Source organism: Lotus japonicus, chromosome 5 (assembly GCF_012489685.1).
Source record: "Lotus japonicus ecotype B-129 chromosome 5, LjGifu_v1.2".
Taxonomy (NCBI): domain Eukaryota; kingdom Viridiplantae; phylum Streptophyta; class Magnoliopsida; order Fabales; family Fabaceae; genus Lotus; species Lotus japonicus.
In genome coordinates, this window is record NC_080045.1 from 50,094,932 (window position 1) to 50,110,244 (window position 15,313).

Consider the following 15,313-nt stretch of genomic DNA (forward strand, 5'->3'; position numbering starts at 1 on the left):
AAAACGTATTTAAGCCAAAAATAAATATATGTATGTTATCACAATAGAGAACCATGTGTTTGTGTTGTAGTGGGCTTGGCGGTGGCTCAATTATCGAGATTTTGGAGAGAGTGTCTGCTAGTTGAACCATGTGCTTTGATTTGTGCATCATGATATGATAGCTTGGAACCGGTACCTTCAACCTCCATCACTTCATCCAGCTCCTCTTCTGATCAGCACAAGCACGAGTATCGTTGATGATGGGACGAAAGGACATAGTGGTAGCGGTGGATGGTAGTTGGAACCCGATGCTTGGTCGTATGGGATGTGCGGTGGCGGTTAGAGATAAGGATGGGGATGGGTATCAGGAGTTGCCAAGAGCCTAGGCAATGGCGGTGCTTTCATGGCGGAAGCATTGGCTGTGGAACTCGGGTTGCAACATGTTCTTGAGATGGGATATCCGAGTATTGTTTGCTTTTTTGATTGTTTGAATGTTGTTACTGCTCTCCAAAGCACTGTTGGTGTCACAACCTTCTGAGCTAGTGATGTCCTCCAGCGCATCCAAGATATGGTGCTCAGGCTCTTGCCAGTGCAATTCTTACATGTTAAGTGAGAAGAATAATACAACGGAATATATGGCCCGTCAGGCTAGCTTGTCACGTGCTCATACTCAAATTTGAATGCGTCCCCCTTCGTTGGTTTATGCATCTTTGTACTTAAATGTTGTTAGTTAATTTTGGCTTTTAGTTTATTATTCTTCCTCTTGTTAAAAAAAAAAAAGAGAATACCTTAAAAAATACACGAATTAATAAGTAGTGCATCTTACTTTAAAAAAAAAAGGTAATGCTTCTTCTTCTAGGTTAATAATACTACTTTGAAAAAAAAAACATTTTTATGGAAACCGCGTAGCTTGAAAGTTACATTAATGACGTTAATAATAATAGTTTTATTTTCTATCTTTTAGTCAGCTTTTATTTCAGTTTTTCTATTTTAAATGGATACTTGAATTTGTTTTTTACAGTGACAATATATGGTTCTTTTGGTGGACATGATAAGCATATATGATAGGATAATGTAACCATATCTTGCTCTGATTTGTTGTTTGTTACACTAGCAAGATAGGATAATGCAATCATATCCCTTATCCTATCATGTCAATAATGTTAAAAGTTATCTTAAGGGGATGTTAGGATAAAATTATCCTGACATAATAGGATAACAATTATTTCAATATTTATATTTTATAATAATATTAATAAATATATATATATATATAAATTATTAATTTTATAACATACTAATTTTATTATTTATTAATTACTAGTTGTTGTTAAAGTTAAAATTATTTAGTTACTTATCAATTTAGTTAAAAATGAACTACTTTATTATTAATAGTGAAAATATTGAATTTTATTCATATAAAATAATTAAATTATCATTATGACTTACTAATTCTTAGTTAATATTATTCTTTATTTATATTATAATAAAAATAAATAAAATTATTATTTACTAATACTGGTAGTTAAAACCAATTAGTTAAATATATATAGTTTCTACTTTTTTTTTAGAAAGCAAAAAGATATAATAAGTAAAAGCTTTGGGAACAAAGCTCAAAAGAGTACAGGGTAACAAAAGTGATTAGTATAAGAAAAAAGCTAATCACCTAAAATAGAAACGCCAAAGACCTGAGATAAAATGCCCCACAAAAATGAAATCCCGATCAAGAATATACAAAGGAGATTCCCAAATATAAACACCAACCTAAAAGCTAACCCGACCTGTCAAAAAAATTAACTCTGTAGACTCCAAAAGGCCATATCCCAATCTGCGTGTAAAACCCGAATATTTAAGCGTTTTATTAACTAGTTATTTATCGGTTTAATAGCGATAAGCTCTATTAAACTTAAGTTGATGTGTTTTGGAACAACATCGTTAGATTCGTTCGCTTTCCTGAAAAGTTTGGAAACAACGCTTCGTTGTAGGAGGATCACCAAATCCCGACTTGCGTTAGAGCGAGAATTTGATTTCTCTTACGTCCTTATGAGGATGTAAGTTTGATTTGGTGAAAAATGATTGTGTCATCATTTTACTATTATTATTATTATTATTATTATTATTATTATTGAAATAAATTAAAAAGTACATGAAGAAAAAATTGGAAGAAAGAGATAGTCACTTAGTCACGTAAGTGACTAGTAAGAAAAATATATCTATCTATCTATACTATCTATAAAGGAAGAGTTTTTGCAGTTTGGAGGGTAAAATCGTAATTCAATTACTCAATACACATAAAATGAAGTTTTTCTATGGTCAGTTCAGTAATTTTGAAAAAATTTAAGAAATAATGAAATCTTAACCGTCTATTTCAGCTAATCTTGATCAAATCTTAAGAGACAGGTTTCTCTCTCTCTTGAACGTTTGAGTTTCTGCTGTTATCCGTTTCAGTTTCACTCCCTTTTCCTTTCCCATCTTCCCATTCGAGGGTTCCAAAACGCTACTCCCTCCGTTCCTATATATAAGTCACAAATAACTAATTCTCTTAGAATAAGAAAAGTAGTTACTAGTAATAAATTTGTAAAAAAATGATTTACTTTCCTAGATTATCCTTATTTACTTTCATATGATTTTCTCTCTCCAAGTTAATACTTCTAAAGTTTATCATCTCTTTCATATTAAATATGAGGGTGAACATGGAAAAAATTATTTAATGCTTCCTAGATATTAGAAAGTGACTTATATTTTGTAACAAATTTTTTTCAAAAAATGTGACTTATAATAGGAAACGGAGGGAGTATAATATAACGTCAAAGCGAGAAATCGAGAGAGAGAGAGAGAGAGGATGAGATTGGAGGCGACAGACGTTGAACGGCCACCGTCGACGGCGGAAGAGAGCTTCACTGAGCCCCGGCGAGGCCAAGCTTCTTGGCGGAGGTGAAGTAGGCGACGTGGAAGACGCGGAGGAGGTTCGTAGGTTGCGTGGTTTCTGGAGCGACCTTGGTCTCTTTCCTGATCTTCATCTCCCAACCTAGGTTCTTCTGAAATTTCGGTTCTTTTGTTTTTTTTTTCTTTCGTCTTCTCGGCTTTGTGAGTCTCTGATTGCTTTTCTTTGGCAGGTCGAGATTGGAAAGTATGATTCATTCCACAGCAGGTAAAGTGTGATTTTCACTTAGAAATTTTGAAACCATTCACTGATCGAGTTTGATAGCATCCCCATCTCTCTCTCTCTCTCAATTAGTTAATTTGAAGTGCTTTAAGTCTAAAATTCATGTTTGATATTAACAAAGCAGAATGATGGAGGAGCTTCACTCGCAAGGATCAATCAGTGAATTGAATTGGTCCCAGTGGCTCCACACCAGCTCTATTCCTGCTGCATAGTTTTCAGATTCATAGCGGGTGCCACAGCCAGCCCTTTTGGCCATTTTGTATCCTCCCCACTACGTTTCTTCACTATATCAGTCCTTGAGTCAAATTGGTAAGATAAGTCACTACATGGGTATTCTTCTTTTCTTTAGTTTCTCCAAAAACCTGTGCTTTATCTATGCTCTACAAGTGTTGGCTATTACACTATAATATTTTTTGTACACTTTTGAAGTATTTGGCAATAGAGCTTACAACAACTATGTTTGAGATTATTCTTTCATTGTTATTGTTTTGCTCTGCTAAGATATTCTTTCTTTTGGCCAACATAATCTTAGATATTTTCCCAAGCATCCTCACATTGTACTGCAAGGGTCTGTTGTCTACTGAATGAGTTGTTGCATGCTTTGTGGTTTTCAAAAATATATATCAGTATAGAAAGCCAAAATATATAAGGTAGCATGCTATCCATAAGTGATAATTAAGTGAAGTTGATGCTCAAGTATGACCGTTCTAAAAATAACTTCACTTTTCAACAAAACATAACCATCAATGACTTACTCTGAATGTATAGAGTTGATTTTATATTGAGTTGTTGCTACTATTGGTGTTCTAACTTTTGGCGAAATGGTTTTGGTTTCTTCTAGCATGTACCTTCTGTTTCTTACTTCCTTTCTCCTTTATTACACAATCGATTTCAGGCAGCGTCTTCAACAATTGAAGCTTCCCCTTCAACACATCTCATGATTTCATTTCTCTATTTTGATTTTTACTTTTGTGCATCCTACCACATAGAACTGATGTGATTTCATTCAATAAAATCCTATGAATTTATATGTGGTGTTTGGTTCATGTCTGAACTTGCTATTACTTCAGCAGTATACTTAAAATTAAGGGAATGATGTGTTTTTTAAATATGGATTTAGACTATTTTTCACCTATTTGGGTCAATAGTTAGTGTTTGGTATTTAATGTGTTCTCTTCCCCAGTTTTTTTATCAGTCACCTATTCCACTATGGAAAGTCACTGTATTGCAAGTGAATATCAAGTTGGAAAAACTCCCAGAAGAAGATTTTGGCCTTGAAATAGATATCAGAGGGTTCTCAATACTTGATAATCCCTCTATGCCGTCAGAGGTAAATAAATGTCAACTTCATTCAACTTTAAACCATAAGTGTCTTTTTTTTTGTTACTTTGTTTACGAGTGTCTTATTTCTTGAGTTCAGGTGAAAAGGTAATGTCTTGATGTTCAGCTCTGCATAGAAGGAACTCAAGATTGTGATGAATCAAATGATACCACTTTGGGGGGATTACTTAAATTTCCAAACGCTTATAAAAAAGACTTAGCTTTCCAAAGCATAGCAATGAAGAAACGGTATTTGATTATTTTTTTCAAGCTTATATCTGTCACTTTTTCCCCTGTGAATTCAAGCTTTTATATATTTGTAACATGTCCAATTGTTATTTCTGTTCAAAGTTTCCTAAATCAGCCCTATAAACTACATTTATATGGTCATCTTTGTTGGTTTAGTTGAATGGACGGGATAGGGATAAGGCAGAGGAAAGGGAGCGGGAGAAGCATATAGATAGAGAAAAGGAGAGGGAAAGCTATAGATATGGGGAGAAGGACAAGGGGGAGGGAAAAAAATTGAGTAATGTTGATGATAAAGTAGACTGCCATGAAAACAGAGATGAGGAGGTTTGGTATGATGGAGCTGTTGCTTTAGCTAGGCTCATTAATTTTTAAATTTTTTTTGCAGTGTGAGATATGTTTGTTTCTACAGTTAATTAGTAGTATTTGCTATAATTCAGGTGTTGGTTTATTTGAATGAAAGGGATAGGGATAAGGCAAAGGAAAGAGAGCGAGAGAAGAATACAAATAGTTAAGAGAAGAGGGTAAGCTATAAAGATGGGGAGAAGGACAAGGGGAAAGATAAAACTAGAGGGAAGGAAAGGGAGATAAATCGAATAAAAGAAAGGTCTAGAGATAGAGTAAGTAGATAGACCAATGAGGAAAATCATAAATTGAGTAATGTTGATAAGTAGACTACCACTTTAGCGTACCATTTTATGTCATAATTCTTTGCTCTTTTTGTATGGTTCCTTTTCTCTTAGGCTCATACCACATAGTACTATTAAATTTCTCCTAGACATAACTGCTATCATTGTTAAATGTGTTGTTTGCTACCATTTTTGCCATTAGTTAATTTTAACAAGAAAATGTATCCATCCGCTTACAGTCTTTTACTGTAATTTGATATTCATACGCTTTTTGTTTCTCGATATTGATCTTCCTTTGTTTGTTGACTTAAATTATAGAAGTTAGGTTGCTAAATGGAGCTTTCGTGCAGTGGAAGGACAAATAAGAATGCTTTTACTTTGCTCACTACTTTCTATTTTGATATAATGTTTCAGCTTATCCCCTCTTGAGACTTTCTCTAAGGCATATAAGCTGTGAAAGAATCTCTCCCCTGGAAATTGAGCATGTCCTTGGATACATCTCTCATTGAGCATATCCCCTCTTGATTCTCTAAGATATATCAGTTGTGAAAGAATCCTCTCCCCTGGAATTTGAGCATGTCTCTGGAAACATCTCTCATTTTACTTTTGTGTGCATGCAGGAGTTGTTAGTGATTGAATTGTTAAACTGTATTACTCCATGTGACCAAGTAAGCTGCTTTATTTCTAATGCATCCATCTTTTTTATGGTGGAAGCCTCTTAATTTATGCAAATAATGGATGCGGTTTTTCATTATTCTAAGTGTAGGTTTATCTAGCTTTACACATTGAAGTTTGAATTTCAGGTCACTTGAGATTTATGGAGCATTCTATCAACAACTTTGATTTGAAAAAGATGCGTATTGAATTAAAATTCACCTCATACCATGGGGAAGACAAGTTTCATCCTTGCTTTTATCTACTCAGCTTCTTTGTTCTTAAATGCTGCAATTACCTTTGTTGGATACAAGATGAGTGGTCAGGGCAGAGAAAAAGTAACGTAGTTTGCAAAGGAAGACAGTTCTTACTCCTTTGGAGAACCTAGCATGACTTTGAGCTTATTAGTAATGAGATCAGTAAATAGGACTGCAGTGTTAATGATGATAAATAATAATATTAACAACATCCTGTTTATTTGTCATCTACATATTTGTCAGTGTTGATTTTTGCATTTCATATGCTTGAATAATTTAGTTTTTGACTTTTTGTACAAGTTTTGCCTTCACTTTCCTTTCTTTTTAAAGATGTATTTTATGGGTGTGACTAAGTAGAACATACAGGAAAGCTAGCTAAATCATATGATATAGAGTAAAATACACTCACCCCCCTCAAGATTTGTGAGAATAACACTTAGCTCCATTCTTATCCAAAATATGCACTCCACCCCAATAATAATCTCACAATTACACTTAACTCAATTCTTCTCTAAATTCTACACTCCACCCCACCCCCTTTAACATCATCCAAAAAATGCTAACGGAATATTCTTTTAACTCAAAATTAATTAATTTAAATATAAATACATTACATTATCTTCTAACTAAATAATAAATATACTTGTTTTTTTTAAAAAAAGTAGCACGAGATAATCATTGCTCATTCAAGTAAACAAATCCTTGTTATTTGGAGGGCAGCACAAATGATTTACAATAAAGCATGTTCTGGCCTTCTTGGTGTAATTCCAAATTCATAGAACTAGAATATTTCTTAAACGAGAACAACTTCTGTTTTACTTCTTCCAGATCTGAGTTACGTAGCTTCCAGCTAAGTTTGAAATCATCCTCTTCAAGGCAACAACATTTTCCATCACAAATTTGGCAAAACTTAACTCAATGTCAGAACCATCAAAACTCAAAAACTTTACCACTAAGTTTACTAAAAAAATTTGTCAATAAGTTTACTAAACTTTCAAAATATAATTGTGTTATGACGATATGTGATTACCTTAGTTATTAGGTTGTATGAGCACTTAAGCACATGGAATTTTAAGTTCTAAAATATATGTTGTTTAAGGTTATACACAGGTATTAAGAACTCATCATTTGATAAATATTTTGACTGAAATACTCCATATTTAAATTTGAGTTATATTAGAGAGAGAAATATTTTGACCATAATAAACATCAAGTTTAATTATTATTTTTTATTTGGAGGTATTCAAAATATTTTATAAATATTTAGAATATTTACAAAATTATAGTACAATTATTATTTGGTTAGAGGATAATGTGATTTATTTATCATTTATATTTTAATTAATTAATTTGAGTTAAATGAATATTCCGTTAGCATCTTTTGGATGGTCTTAAAAGGGTGGGGTGGAGTGAAGATTTCAGAGAAGAATTGAGCTAAGTGTAATTATGAGATTATTATTGGGGTGGAGTGTATATTTTGGATAAAAATGGAGTTAAGTGTTATTCTCACAAACCTTGAGGGGGGTGAGTGTATTTTACTCTATGATATAATATCATGGGTGTGCTTTGTATCAGATCCTTGATTGATGAACTTTGAGGCGAGGACATAAAAATGGTTTATAGATAAAAAGAACTTCAGCTCATATTACCTTCAAATTTATAATTATGACTTATGATATCTCTAAAAGTCTTTCTATTAACTTACAAGGCTTTTCTCTCAATTGGAAAACATCTAGCATGTATTAATAAGAAAAACGTTTTAAAGACAATGGCCATAGTGTAACTCCCCTAGATAGTGAAATTGTCATTCACTCATTCGTCATTACATTCTATATTCCCATCTCACTCACTTTTTTTTATTTTGTAACGTTAAAAGAAAACCATGGAAGCATAAAGAAAGCGTAAAAATCAAACATTGATGAACTACCTCAATAATAATGGTTGCATTAAGTAAATACATGTTTATTTTACTTTAAAGTGTTAGCTCAAAGGTCAAAACAAATTTTGTCCATCATTCCATGACAATCCATATTCTAAATTTGTAACAAAAATAGAATTAATTAACTTAAAATTATTTTAAATGTGTTTATTAGTATTTAGTTTATATGAGTTAGAGAATTTCATAGGACATAAATAATTACTTTTAATTTATAGAGTTTATTTTTATACAAATATATAGAGTTACTAATAATATTAATAATAACTTTTAGCACATACATGTTACTTCAATTCCCTGTAATAAACTATTTAATACATAAAAAAATAACCATCAATCAAGCATTTGGGAGAAAAACCACAAAAGGTAAAAAATTGTAACTCAAAAAAACAAAAATAAAAACAAACATTCAATACAAAAAAACTTTTTCCGTAAAGATAAAAAAAACTTACAAATTTATGATTTCTTATTTTCTTATGTCTAAAAAAATGTGTTCTTTTAACCCCTGAAATATCTTTAAAAAAATAACACAAAAAACAAAATATAAGATGCACGGGTAAAAAATACTAGTATATGTATAAGAAAGTAGAAAAAAAATATATATATATATATAAGTCACGAGAATGACTTAGAAAATGTGTGAGCGTCCATATTTTGTTAACACACTCTGTTTCTTGATCACTTAAACTTGCTTAAAGTGATTTTTAATTATATCATAGAGTCCCTAATAATTTTTAGGATAATAATTCATCTTCCTAATATTTTTCTATAGCTCCATGAGTTAAATCCTACACTACCAAAATTATCTCATTACATACATATTCACCCTTAATACTAGTATATTATATAACTTGAGTTCTTCTCAATCTTAATTTTTTCCTAAGCGCTACGTGCCAGAGAACCAAGTTCTCAACTTTTCTTAAGCATGACACTTACAGCTCAAATGCTGAATCATTTTCCTTCTCTTGACAACACAACTTTTCAACCTTTCCTTTTTCTCACACGTATAAAACCACAAGCTCTTCTCAGTCTATCATTTAATGATTCATCCCCAACATAATACGTGTCATAAGGCATGGCCAATGAGCTGTCATCTGCTAACACACTTTTCCTCCTCATTGGACAGCACAACAAAAGAATTAATTTACTAAGGCCATTTGCTCCATGCGATAGGCACAAGGTTTCAACAGCCTTCTTTTCTTGTTTTTCTGAAGCCTATAAAAGGCCATGTATATTGTGAGCTTTTGGATTTTAATTCAGTATCCGTCAACAATTATTCCTTTCTTTTACCTTATTTACGTCCCTCTCTCTATCTATGCCAAACATTTCTTTCCACTTTCTCTCATACGTAGCTCACAATAAAATTAGTTATGAGTGAGTTAGTTTTTTTTTTTTTTTTTTAAATTCTTAAGTTTTGGAGCGGAAGCTAGGATCTTGAAGCTTAGCATTTTTTAAAGCGATTAATTTTCTAAGGACACGAAGTGCAATAATGCGTTCGTGTCGGAGTTAAAAGATGGAAGGAAAGCTAGTCGGTACGAGGAGCGATGACGTGATTGGATCGAAGTCGCAACTTAGGAAAGAAAGTGGCTAAGGTAAGGGTAACTCGGTTTTAGCGCGTCTTTGAGTCTTGCATGCTTTTATCGCACTGCATGCGTTTGAGATGAATGTGTTTAATTTAATTGGCAATTGATTGAAATATTGGTATGCTTGCTATGTTGTATACTTGCTTATGTTGAATGTTTTCTGAGACTTGTGTCAAATGTTTTCTGAGGCTAAGGCCGTTGTTAAACAATAGAGACATGCGTCTCCGTTTTCTGGGCTTCGGCCATTGGTTATTGTTGAAATTATGAATAACATGTGGTTATTCTGAGTTGATTATTGGTTTGGAAATTGTCGTTGACTGACTTGGCATATAGGAAAAGTGGCAATGAGGTGGGTGTGGTCCCACGTGATTGTCCCGTCTTTCGAGGTGTTATAAAGTGGCAATGAGGTGGGTGTGGTCCCGCGGGATTGTCCCATCTTTCGAGATGTTCTAAAGTGGCGATGAGGTGGGTGTGGTCCCACGCGATTGTCCCGTCCGTAGTGGCGCTAAGTGGCAATGAGGTGAGTGTGGTCCCGCGTGATTGTCCCGTCTTGTGAGACGTTATTGATCGATCCATTTTGGTAGCAGCATATAGTTGCATTATAGGAAACTAACATCTGATTCTATGTTGTTGGATTTTAGTTATTGGTTTATTGATATCTGATTTGATGTTATATTGTTGAGGTTATTATTATCTGGGCTAATCTATGTTAAGTTGTTGATATATGAGTTTAGTTATATTGCTGGTTTTGTTGATATCTGGATTAACTTAAGTTGCTAGTTTATTTACCATGCTAGGTAATTCAATTTGAATAGCATGATTTTCTCCTTTATATGTGGTAGTTGCATGGAGTTAACCCTTTCTATTTGCTACTTGTTATTTGAGCGCTTAACGCTATTAGGCGATGAAGAGCCTTCTGGCGATGCTTAGCCATGCTGAGATGGAGAAGGGATAGTAACCGGCGGAGCAAGGATGGAAGAAGTTGTATAGTTTCCTCTTAGTAGTTTATGCTTTGAGTCTTCTTCGCTATTTGAAAACTCTGTTACAAAAATCATGTTTTCGCCACTGTTTAAATGTGCGCACTTATTTTGGAAACTTACTTATGCTATTGTAAGACACTATTATTATATGTCAGGAACGGGTTGTTTAATTAAGACTATGTTATGTATTAAACTGTGTTTAGTTGTTTTGAAAGGGAAAAAATTATCGTGTTTTCTTAGGATTACAAAATAGTCTTTAGACTTTGTTAGGTTACTAATGTGACTCCTCACTTGAGAAATTGGGGTGTTACAATTGTGGTATCAGAGCATTGGTTGAGATAACCAGAGCTCTTTGGGTAGACTTGTTTGCTAAGATGTTTTGAACTCCGAGATCGATTGATGGAGTGTCAATCGAAGGAAGAGTGAGATTAATGCTTGTTGTAATGTGCTTGTGTTTGAAGGTTGTTCGTTAGTGAAGAACCTGATATTTATAGTAGCTATGTAGTCGATAAGAATCTATATATAGAAATATATATATAATAAACACTCTTGTTGTCCTGACCAAGTTATCTATTGCTCATAACTCAATGAGATGCAAGGTCAGAATAACATGTATTAGGTAGAGAACGTTGTAGCTAACTTGACCTGCTTACCCCTCTAGAGATTGTATTTGATCATAGGCATGGATTGGTTGTCCCACCATCATGTTCTACTTGATTACACCAATAAAGAAGTTAATTTCTCGATGTTGAACTCGTGAAGTTCTTAAACTCTTACCTTTCGAAACTCCCTTTGAAGAAAGGAGCTTTTAAAATCCTTTTTTCACCCCAAGGTGTGCGTCTGTGTGCGCCAGTGCTGCTCGTGAAAAAGAATGATGGACGATCGCGGCTATGCGCTGACTATCGACAATTGAACAAGGTTACATTCAAGAACCGGTATCCCTTGCCAAGGATCGACGACTTAATAGGTCAATTGAGAGGTGCTGTTGTTTTCTCGAAGATTGACTTGAGGTCGGGATATCATCAGATAAGAGTCAAAGCTTAGGACATTCAAAAGACCGCGTTTAGGACACGCTATGAACACTACGAGTACTTTGTGATGCCCTTATGAGTTACGAATGCACCTGTTGTATTCATGGATTACATGAATAAGATCTTCCATTAATTTTTGGATCGTTTCGTGGTGGTGTTCATTGACGATATCCTGATCTACTCTAGGGATCAGAAGGAACACGAGGAGCATCTGCGACAAGTATTGCAAGTTCTTCGGGAGATGGTGGTGTACGCTAACGCGGCGAAGTATGAATTTTGGCTTGAAGAAGTGAAGTTTCTTGGTCATGTCATCTCAAAGGGAAGGTATCATTGTGGATCCTAGTAAGGTGAAAGTTGTCACTGCTTGGGAGCGTCCAAAAACTGCAACCGATATAAGAAGTTTCGTGGGATTGGCTTGTTACTATCGAAGATTCATCAAAGGCTTTGCTAAGATTGCGGGGCCATTGACGAAGCTAACTCGTAAGAACCAATCTTTCGCATGGACCGAGGAGTGCGAGGATAATTTCCAAGAAATGAAGAAGCGTTTGACGATCACGCCAGTTTTAACCTTACCACATAAAGAACCTTATGAAGTGTATAACGATGCGTCATATCAAGGTTTGAGCTGCGTGTTAATGCAACAACGAAAGGCTGTGGCGTATGCATCAAGACAATTGATGACGCATGAGCGAAATTACTCTACGCATGACTTGGAGTTGACTGCTATAGTTTTTGCACTCAAGATTTGGAGGCATTACCTGTATAGATGTACATTCACCGTGTTCAGTGATTATAAGAGTTTGAAATACCTGTTCGATCAGAAAGATCTGAATATAAGACAAAGGCGTTGGATGGATTTCATCAAAGACTATGATTTTACGCTGTTATACCTTCCTGGAAAAGTAAATGTGGTGGCGGATGCCTTAAGTCGCCAGACGATTTATGTGTCGTCCCTAATGATTAAGGAGTTGGAAATGATTGCGACTTTTCGCGATTTCAGTCTAGGCGTAAAGGTGACGCCTGGAAGACTAAGCTTTGGTATGATGACAATAACCAGTGATTTGTTGAACAAAATCAAGGAGGAATATTTGTTGGATGAGGATTTGATCGAGAAACGAAGTATGATCAGTTTGGGAAAAGCGCCGGATTTCGAGGTAGAAACCGATGACATTCTGCGTTGCAAAGGATATGTCTACATGCCTTGTGACATGGAGCTGAGAAGGATGATTCTTGATGAAGGTCACAAAAGCAGATTGAGTATCCATCCCGGATCGACGAAGATGTACCAAGATTTAAAGTTGAATTTCTGGTGGTCAGGCATGAAAAAGAATGTAGCGGAGTTTGTGGCGGCATGTCTGACGTGTTAGAAGGCGAAAGTGGAACATCAAAAACCTGCGGGTATGTTACGGTCACTTGATGTGCCGTAGTGGATGTGAGACAGTATATCTATGGATTTTGTGGTGGCATTACCAACTACGAGGAAGATATTTGATTCCATTTGGGTCATTGTAGATCGTTTGACAAAATCAACACATTTCATACCGGTAAAGACAACATATAATGTGGAGAACCTTGCAAAGGTGTATGTTGCTAAGATGGTACGACTTCATAGGGTACCTTCGAGCATTGTTTCCAACAGAGATCTGAAATTTACTTCGCGTTTTTGGAGGGCATTGCACGAAGCTATGGGCACGAAGTTGAGGTTGAGCTCTGCTTATCACCCTCAAACGGATGGGCAGACAGAAAGAACGATACAATCATTGGAAGATTGTTGCGAGCTTGTGTTTTAGATAGTCAAGAGAGCTGGGATGAGCTGTTACCCTTAATCAAGTTTACTTACAACAACAGTTTTCATGCCAGTATTGGAATGACACCTTATGAGGCCTTGTACGGAATGAGATGTAGAACTCCTTTATGTTGGTTTCAAGATGGCGAACACCTTCTGGTTGGGCCTGAATTAGTGCAACAAACAACTGAGAAGGTGAAACAAATACAAGCGAAGATGAAAGCGTCACAAAGTAGGAAAAAGAGTTATGCTGACGCACAACAGAGAGAGTTAGAGTTTGAGGTTGAAGACCACGTGTTTCTTTGCGTGACACCAACTACCGGAGTGGGAAAAGTAATAAAGTCGAGGAAGCTGACACCAAAGTTCATTGGGCCATACCAAATCATCGAGCGAGACGGTAATGTGGCTTATCGTATCGCGTTGTCACCTTTCTATCCAAGATTCATGACGTGCTACACATGTCACAATTGAGGAAGTACATCACTGATCCCTCTCATATTATCATGGAAGACGATATTCAGCTGAGAGACAACCTGTCTTTTGAAGTGACGCCAATAAGGATTGAAGAGCGTATCCGGAACTCTTCGTTGAGGCTTAAGTTTCGAGGACGAAACTTTCTTTTTGGGGGGTAGTAATGTAAAACCCGAATATTTAAGCGTTTTATTAACTAGTTATTTATCGGTTTAATAGCGATAAGCTCTATTAAACTTAAGTTGATGTGTTTTGGAACAACATCGTTAGATTCGTTCGCTTTCCTGAAAAGTTTGGAAACAACGCTTCGTTGTAGGAAGATCACCAAATCCCGACTTGCGTTAGAGCCAGGGGCGGACCCACGTAGGAGTGAGGGGGTTCAGTTGAACCCCCTGAAAAAAAGAAAATTCTACTTACCCCCTGTATTGATTTTTTTTAAACCCCCTGAAAAATTTTATTTGCACCTATGACCCCACTTACACCTCTCTCTCTCTCTCTCTCACACACACTCACAGACAGACTCACGCTCCTCTCACCCAGTCTTTCTCTCGAAATTCACAGTCTCATTAGGTCTGGCCGCACTGAAGCAGTCGAGCACGGCGCACCGCCGGCCACCAACCCACCACCACGCCACGCCACACCACCACCACCGCGCGCCTCTCAAACTCTATATCTCACGAGAGGGTAACTCTTAGTGCTCTGAGTTGCCAGCGTTGGGAATCTGCACTCAAAGGAGTCAAGGTTTCTTTCTTTCTTATTTATTTTGGTATGAATGTGAATATGTGATGGTCAGATGGTGGATGTGGAGTTTAATTGAGTTGGTTTTGAATTTTGATGTTTTGTAGAGAAATGGGTTTACATATGTGTTTTTGTGCAATGCTAGTTTGAATGGTTTAGAAATTAGATTGATAGAAATAGAATGATAGTGTTCAGATTGATTGGGATTTAGAGGCACCAATTGAGTGGCGAGCAACTTTTGGCAGTTTTGGGTAAGAAAGTGAGGGAGAGGGAGGGGGTTCTAGAGAGATTGGGGAAAGGAATAAGATGATGATGGTGTGTTAGAGGGGGGACGGTTCCAGAGAGGGGGAGGGCTAGAGGGGGAAGGGAACACCAAATCTGGTCTTATTCTGGAGTTCCCAGTTCAGGCACAAGGTAAATTTGAGCTATTGCAGAAATGCAAAGTTTGATGTTGTGAAATTTGAGCTGTTACAGAACTGCAAAATTGGTGCTATAATGGGATTGTGGACTGAGGTGATTAATTCATACTTTAGCAAG

At 35.7% G+C, this 15,313-nt stretch overlaps 1 long non-coding RNA gene across 3 annotated transcripts; it reads left to right on the forward strand.

The window, feature by feature from the left end:
• The first annotated feature begins 2,782 nt into the window (after nt 1–2,782).
• Nucleotides 2,783–6,550, forward strand: LOC130717770 (uncharacterized). Of its 3 annotated transcripts, none has more exons than XR_009012386.1 (6): nt 2,783–3,011; nt 3,096–3,130; nt 3,270–4,475; nt 4,566–4,714; nt 5,755–6,008; nt 6,144–6,550. It is a non-coding gene; the product is annotated as an uncharacterized LOC130717770 (long non-coding RNA). The 3 variants fall into 3 exon arrangements; XR_009012385.1 differs by having other exon boundaries at nt 2,784–3,011; nt 3,270–3,454; nt 4,329–4,475; nt 4,566–6,008; XR_009012384.1 differs by having other exon boundaries at nt 4,566–6,008.
• The last annotated feature ends 8,763 nt before the right edge of the window (nt 6,551–15,313 follow it).